Below are 9107 nucleotides of genomic sequence, written 5' to 3' on the forward strand. Positions count from 1 at the left end.
CGGGAACTGAGACTGCTCTGGTTGGGGAGAGAGAAATCCGGCCTACATAGGGCCACAACCCTCTTCCAGTCAGAAAAACACAGGGGCAGCTGGGGCGCAGGGTCGGCTGACACTCTCCAGCTACCCACAACACCCGCCACAGGATCTTAAGACTTCTGGTGAGTGGAGCACAGCTTCTGCTCCAATCCAATTGCACGGGACCTGAGACTGCATTAGTTAGGGAAGCAGAAAACCGGCCTGAGTAGGACCACAGGCCTCTTCCGGCTGGACCAGCACCGGGGTACCATCAGCTACCCACGACCCCCGCCGCAGGATTTAGAGACTGCTGGTGAGTGGAACACAGCTTCTGCTCCAATCTTTAAACAGTGACAACGATAACAACTAACCCCAGAGATTACCAGATGGCGAAAGGTAAACGTAATAATCTTACTAACAGAAACCAAGACCACTCACCATCATCAGAACCCAGCACCCCCACTTCGCCCAGTCCAGGGCACCCCAACACACCGGAAAAGCTAGACACGGATTTAAAAGCATATCTCCTGATGATGATAGAGGACTTCAAGAAGGACTTTAATAACACACTTAAAGAAATACAGGAGAACACTGCTAAACAGGCAGAAGACAATAAAGAGGAAGCACAAAAATCCCTTAAAGAATTGCAGGAGAACACTGCTAAAGAGTTACAAATCCTTAAAGAAAAATAGGATAACATAATCAAACAGGTAGAAGTCCTTACAGAAAAACAGGAAAACACATCCAAACAGATGATGGAAATGAACAAAACCATACTAGACCTAAAAAGGGAAGTAGACACAATAAAGAAAACCCAAAATGAGGCAACACTGGAGATAGAAACCCTAGGAAAGAAATCTGGAACCATAGATACGAGCATCAGCAACAGAATACAAGAGATGGAAGAGAGAATCTCAGGTGCAGAAGATTCCATAGAGAACATCGGCACAACAATCAAGGAAAATGTAAAATGCAAAAAGATCCTAACTCTAAACATCCAAGAAATACAGGACACAATGAGAAGACCAAACCTACGGATAATAGGAGTGGATGAGAATGAAGATTTTCAACTCAAAGGACCAGCAAACATCTTCAACAAAATTATAGAAGAAAACTTCCCAAATCTAAAGAAAGAGATGCCCATGAACATACAAGAAGCCTACAGAACTCCAAATAGACTGGACCAGAAAAGAAATACCTCCCGACACATTATAATCAGAACAACAAATGCTCTTAATAAAGATAGAATACTAAAAGCAGTAAGAGAAAAAGGCCAAGTAACATATAAAGGCAAGCCTATCAGAATTACACCAGATTTTTCACCAGAGACTATGAAAGCCAGAAGATCCTGGACGGATGTTATACAGACACTAAAAGAACACAAATTCCAGCCCAGGCTACTATACCCAGCCAAACTCTCAATTAACATAGATGGAGAAACCAAAGTATTCCACGAGAAAACCAAATTCACACATTATCTCTCCACGAATCCAGCCCTTCAAAGGATAATAACAGAAAAAAACCAATACAAGGACAGGAACCACGCCCTAGAAACAACAAGAAGGTAATCCCTCAACAAACCTAAAAGAAGACAGCCACAAGAACAAAATGCCAACTTTTTTTTTTAATATTTTTATTACATATTTTCCTCAATTACATTTCCAATACTATCCCAAAAGTCCCCCATAGCGCCCCCCACTTCCCTACCCACCCATTCCCATTCTTTTGGCCCTGGCATTCCCCTATATTGGGGCATATAAAGTTTGCAAGTCCAATGGGCCTCTCTTTCCATTGATGGCCGACTAGGCCATCTTTCGATACATATGCAGCTAGAGACAAGAGCTCCAGGGTTCTGGTTAGTACATCATGTTGTTCCAACAATAGGGTTGCAGATCCCTTTAGCTCCTTGGGTACTTTCTCTAGCTTCTCCATTGGGAGCCCTGTGATACATCCAATAGCTGACTGTGAACATCCACTCCTGTGTTTGCTAGGCCCCGGCATCATCTCACAAGAGACAGCTATATTTGGGTCCTTTCAGCAAAATCTTGCTAGTGTATGCAATGGTGTCAGCATTTAGAAGCTGATTATGGGATAGATCCCTGGATACGGCAGTCTCTAAATGGTCCATCCTTTCCTCACAGCTACGAACTTTGTCTCTGTAACTCCTTCCCTGGGTGTTTTGTTCCCAATTCTAAGAAGGTGCACAGTGTCCACACTTTGGTCTTCATTCTTCTTGAGTTTCATGCGTTTAGCAAATTGTATCTTATATCTTGGGTATCCTAAGTTTTGGGCTAATATCCACTTATCAGTGAATACATATTGTGTGAGTTCTTTTGTGATTGTGTTACTTCATTCAAGATGATGCCCTCCAGGTCCATCCATTTGGCTAGGAATTTCATAAATTCATTCTTTTTAATAGCTGAGTAGTACTCCATTGTGTAAATGTACCATAATTTCTGTATCCATTCCTCTGTTGAGGGACATCTGGGTTCTTTCCAGCTTCTGGCTATTATAAATAGGGCTGCTATGAACATAGTGGAGCATGTGTCCTTTTTACCGGTTGGGACATCTTCTGGATATATGCCCAGGAGAGGTATTGCTGGATCCTCCGGTAGTACTATGTCCAATTTTCTGAGGAACTGCCAGACTGATTTCCAGAGTGGTTGTACAAGCTTGCAATCCCACCAACAATGGAGGAGTGTTCCTCTTTCTCCACATCCTCGCCAGCATCTGCTGTCACCTGAATTTTTGATCTTAGCCATTCTGACTGGTGTGAGGTGGAATCTCAGGGTTGTTTTGAGTTGCATTTCCCTGATGATTAAGGATGTTGAACATTTTTTCAGGTGTTTCTCTGCCATTCGGTATTCCTCAGGTGAGAATTCTTTGTTCAGTTCTGAGCCCCATTTTTTAATGGGGTTATTTGACGTTCTGGAGTCCACCTTCTTGAGTTCTTTATATATATTGGATATTAGTCCCTTATCTGATTTAGGGTAGGTGAAGATCCTTTCCCAATCTGTTGGTGGTTTTTTTGTCTTATTGATGGTGTCTTTAGCCTTGCAGAAGCTTTGTAGTTTCATGAGGTCCCACTTGTCAATTCTCGATCTTACAGCACAAGCCATTACTGTTCTATTCAGGAATTTTTCCCCTGTGCCCATATCTTCAAGGCTTTTCCCCACTTTCTCCTCTATAAGTTTCAGTGTCTCTGGTTTTATGTGAAGTTCCTTGATCCACTTAGACTTGACCTTAGTACAAGGAGATAGGAATGGATCGATTCGCATTCTTCTACATGTTAACAACCAGTTGTGCCAGCACCATTTGTTGAAAATGCTGTCTTTCTTCCACTGGATGTTTTTAGCTCCCTTGTCGAAGATCAAGTGACCGTAGGTGTGTGGGTTCATTTCTGGGTCTTCAATTCTATTCCATTGGTCTATTTGTCTGTCACTATACCAGTACCATGCAGTTTTTATCACAATTGCTCTGTAGTAGAGCTTTAGGTCCGGCATGGTGATTCCACCAGAGGTTCTTTTATCCTTGAGAAGAGTTTTTGCTATCCTAGGTTTTTTGTTATTCCAGATGAATTTGCAGATTGCACTTTCTAATTCGTTGAAGAATTGATTTGGAATTTTGATGGGGATTGCATTGAATCTGTAGATTGCTTTTGGCAAGATAGCCATTTTTACAATGTTGATCCTGCCAATCCATGAGCATGGGAGATCTTTCCATCTTCTGAGATCTTCTATAATTTCTTTCTTCAGAGACTTGAAGTTTTTATTATACAGATCTTTCACTTCCTTAGTTAGAGTCACGCCAAGATATTTTATATTATTTGTGACTATTGAGAAGGGTGTTGTTTCCCTAATTTCTTTCTCAGCCTGTTTATTCTTTGTGTAGAGAGAGGCCATTGACTTGTTTGAGTTAATTTTATATCCAGCTACTTCACCGAAGCTGTTTATCAGGCTTAGGAGTTCTCTGGTGGAATTTTTAGGGTCACTTATATATACTATCATATCATCTGCAAAGAGTGATATTTTGACTTCATCTTTTCCAATTTGTATCCCTTTGATCTCCTTTTGTTGTCGAATTGCTCTGGCTAGGACTTCAAGTACAATGTTGAATAGGTATGGAGAAAGTGGACAGCCTTGTCTAGTCCCTGATTTTAGAGGGATTGCTTCAAGCTTCTGACCATTTACTTTGATGTTGGCTACTGGTTTGCTGTAGATTGCTTTTATCATGTTTAGGTATGGGCCTTGAATTTCTGATCTTTCCAAGACTTTTATCATGAATGGGTGTTGGATCTTGTCAAATGCTTTTTCCGCATCTAACGAGATGACCATGTGGTTTTTGTCTTTGAGTTTGTTTATATAGTGGATTACGTTGATGGATTTCCGTATATTGAACCATCCCTGCATCCCTGGGATGAAACCTACTTGGTCAGGATGGATGATTGTTTTGATGTGTTCTTGGATTCGGTTAGCAAGAACTTTATTGAGGATTTTTGCATCAATATTCATAAGGGATATTGGTCTGAAGTTTTCTATCTTTGTTGGGTCTTTTGGTGGTTTAGGTATCAGAGTAATTGTGGCTTCATAGAATGAGTTGGGTAGAGTACCTTCTGTTTCTATTTTGTGGAATAGTTTGTGAAGAACTGGGATTAGATCTTCTTTGAAGGTCTGATAGAACTCTGCACTAAACCCATCTGGTCCTGGACTTTTTTTAGTTGGGAGACTATTAATGACTGCTTCTATTTCTTTGGGGGATATAGGGCTGTTTAGATCATTAACCTGATCTTGATTCAACTTTGGTACCTGGTATCTGTCTAGGAACTTCTCCATTTCATCCAGGTTCTCCAGTTTTGTTGAGTATAGCCTTTGGTAGAAGGATCTGATGGTGTTTTGGATGTCTTCAGGATCTGTTGTTATGTCTCCTTTTTCATTTCTGATTTTGTTAATTAGGATCCTTTCCCTGTGCCCTCTAGTGAGTCTGGCTAAGGGTTTATCTATCTTGTTGATTTTCTCAAAGAACCAGCTCCTTGACTGGTTGATTCTTTGAATAGTTTTTCTTGTTTCCACTTGGTTGATTTCACCCCTGAGTTTGATTATTTCCTGCCGTCTACTCCTCTTGGGTGAATTTGCTTCCTTTTGTTCTAGTGCTTTTAGGTGTGTTGTCAAGCTGCTAATGTGTGCTCTCTCTAGTTTCCTTTTGGAGGCACTCAGAGCTATGAGTTTTCCTCTTAGAAATGCTTTCATTGCGTCCCATAAGTTTGGGTATGTTGTGGCTTCATTTTCATTGAACTCTAAAAAGTCCTTAATTTCTTTCTTTATTCCTTCCTTGACCAAGGTATCATTGAGAAGAGTGTTGTTCAGTTTCCACGTGAAGATTGGCTTTCTATTATTTATTTTGTTATTGAAGATCAGCCTTAGTCCATGGTGATCTGATAGGATGCATGGGACAATTTCAATATTTTTGTATCTGTTGAGGCCTGCTTTGTGACCAATTATGTGGTCAATTTTGGAGAAGGTACCATGAGGTGCTGAGAAGAAGGTATATCCTTTTGTTTTAGGATAGAATGTTCTGTAGATATCTGCCAGATCCATTTGATTCATAATTTCTCTTAGTTTCGCTGTGTCCCTGTTTAGTTTCTGTTTCAATGATCTGTCCATTGGTGAAAGTGGTGTGTTGAAGTCTCCCACTATTATTGTATGAGGTGCAATGTGTGCTTTGAGCTTTACTAAAGTTTCTTTAATGAATGTGGCTGCCTTTGTATTTGGAGCATAGATATTCAGGATTGATAGTTCCTCTTGGAGGATTTTACCTTTGATGAGTATGAAGTGTCCCTCCCTGTCTTTTTTAATGACTTTGGGTTGGAAGTCAATCTTATCAGATATTAGAATGGCTACTCCAGCTTGTTTCTTCATGCCATTTGCTTGGAAAATTGTTTTCCAGGCCTTTCATTTTGTGGTAGTGTCTATCCTTTTCTCTGAGATGAGTTTCCTGTAAGCAGCAAAATGTTGGGTCTTGTTTGTGTAGCCAGTTTGTTAGTCTATGTCTTTTTATCGGGGAGTTGAGTCCATTGATATTAAGAGATATTAAGGAAAAGTAATTGTTGTTTCCTGTTATTTTTGTTGTTAAAGTTGGTATTTTGTGAAGCAGAAACCGGCCTGAGTAGGACCACAGGCCTCATCCGGCTGGATCAGCGCCGGGGTAGCGGGAGTGCAGGGTTGCCTGACACCCACCAGCTACCCACGACCCCCGCCGCAGGATTTTGGGACTGCTGGTGAGTGGAACACAGCTTCTGCTCCAATCCAATTGCGCGGGACCTGAGACTGCATTAGTTAGGGAAGCAGAAACTGGCCTGAGTAGGGCCACAGGCCTCATCCGGCTGGATCAGCGCCGGGGTAGCGGGAGCGCAGGGTTGCCTGACACCCGCCAGCTACCCACGACCCCCGCCGCAGGATTTTGGGACTGCTGGTGAGTGGAACACAGCTTCTGCTCCAATACAATTGCGCGGGACCTGAGACTGCATTAGTTAGGGAAGCAGAAACTGGCCTGAGTAGGGCCACAGGCCTCATCCGGCCGGATCAGTGCCGGGGTAGCGGGAGCGCAGGGTTGCCTGACACCCGCCAGCTACCCACGACCCCCGCCGCAGGATTTTGGGACTGCTGGTGAGTGGAACACAGCTTCTGCTCCAGTCCAATCACGCGGGACCTGAGACTGCTCTGGTTGGGGAGAGAGAAATCCGGCCTACATAGGGCCACAACCCTCTTCCGGTCAGAAAAGCACAGGGGCAGCTGGGGCGCAGGGTCGACTGACACTCGTCAGCTACACACAACACCCGCCACAGGATCTTAAGACTTCTGGTGAGTGGAGCACAGCTTCTGCTCCAATCCAATTGCGCAGGACCTGAGACTGCATTAGTTAGGGAAGCAGAAACCAGCCTGAGTAGGGCCACAGGCCTCATCCGGCCAGATCAGCGCCAGGGTAGCGGGAGAGCAGGGTTGCCTGACACCCGCCAGCTACACACGACCCCCGCCACATGATTTTGGGACTGCTGGTGAGTGGAACACAGCTTCTGCTCCAATCTTTAAACAGTGACAACGATAACAACTAACCCCAGAGATTACCAGATGGCGAAAGGTAAACGTAATAATCTTACTAACAGAAACCAAGACCACTCACCATCATCAGAACCCAGCACCCCCACTTCGCCCAGTCCAGGGCACCCCAACACACCGGAAAAGCTAGACACGGATTTAAAAGCATATCTCCTGATGATGATAGAGGACTTCAAGAAGGACTTTAATAACAGACTTAAAGAAATGCAGGAGAACACTGCTAAACAGGCAGAAGACAATAAAGAGGAAGCACAAAAATCCCTTAAAGAATTGCAGGAGAACACTGCTAAAGAGTTACAAATCCTTAAAGAAAAACAGGATAACATAATCAAACAGGGAGAAGTCCTTACAGAAAAACAGGAAAACACAACCAAACAGATGATGGAAATGAAGAAAACCATACTAGACCTAAAAAGGGAAGTAGACACAATAAAGAAAACCCAAAATGAGGCAACACTGGAGATAGAAACCCTAGGAAAGAAATCTGGAACCATAGATACGAGCATCAGCAATAGAATACAAGAGATGGAAGAGAGAATCTCAGGTGCAGAAGATTCCATAGAGAACATCGGCACAACAATCAAGGAAAATGTAAAATGCAAAAAGATCCTAACTCAAAACATCCAAGAAATACAGGACGCAATGAGAAGACCAAACCTATGGATAATAGGAGTGGATGAGAATGAAGATTTTCAACTCAAAGGACCAGCAAACATCTTCAACAAAATTATAGAAGAAAACTTCCCAAATCTAAAGAAAGAGATGCCCATGAACATACAAGAAGCCTACAGAACTCCAAATAGACTGGACCAGAAAAGAAATACCTCCCGACACATTATAATCAGAACAACAAATGCTCTTAATAAAGATAGAATACTAAAAGCAGTAAGAGAAAAAGGCCAAGTAACATATAAAGGCAAGCCTATCAGAATTACACCAGATTTTTCACCAGAGACTATGAAAGCCAGAAGATCCTGGACGGACGTTATACAGACACTAAAAGAACACAAATTCCAGCCCAGGCTACTATACCCAGCCAAACTCTCAATTAACATAGATGGAGAAACCAAAGTATTCCACGAGAAAACCAAATTCACACATTATCTCTCCACGAATCCAGCCCTTCAAAGGATAATAATAGAAAAAAACCAATACAAGGACAGGAACCACGCCCTAGAAACAACAAGAAGGTAATCCCTCAACAAACCTAAAAGAAGACAGCCACAAGAACAAAATGCCAACTTTAACAACAATAATAACAGGAAACAACAATTACTTTTCCTTAATATCTCTTAATATCAATGGACTCAACTCCCCGATAAAAAGACATAGACTAACAAACTGGCTACACAAACAAGACCCAACATTTTGCTGCTTACAGGAAACTCATCTCAGAGAAAAGGATAGACACTACCTCAGAATGAAAGGCTGGAAAACAATTTTCCAAGCAAATGGCATGAAGAAACAAGCTGGAGTAGCCATTCTAATATCTGATAAGATTGACTTCCAACCCAAAGTCATTAAAAAAGACAGGGAGGGACACTTCATACTCATCAAAGGAAAAATCCTCCAAGAAACTATCAATCCTGAATATCTATGCTCCAAATACAAAGGCAGCCACATTCAATAAAGAAACTTTAGTAAAGCTCAAAGCACACATTGCACCTCATACAATAATAGTGGGAGACTTCAACACACCACTTTCACCAATGGACAGATCATGGAAACAGAAACTAAACAGGGACACAGTGAAACTAACAGAAATTATGAATCAAATGGATCTGGCAGATATCTACAGAACATTCTATCCTAAAACAAAAGGATATACCTTCTTCTCAGCACCTCATGGTACCTTCTCCAAAATTGACCACATATTTGGTCACAAAACAGGCCTCAACAGATACAAAAATATTGAAATTGTCCCATGCATCCTATCAGATCACCATGGACTAAGGCTGATCTTCAATAACAAAATAAATA

Source organism: Mus caroli, unplaced genomic scaffold, assembly GCF_978045245.1.
Source record: "Mus caroli unplaced genomic scaffold, Mus_caroli_1 scaffold_18, whole genome shotgun sequence".
Classification (NCBI taxonomy): domain Eukaryota; kingdom Metazoa; phylum Chordata; class Mammalia; order Rodentia; family Muridae; genus Mus; species Mus caroli.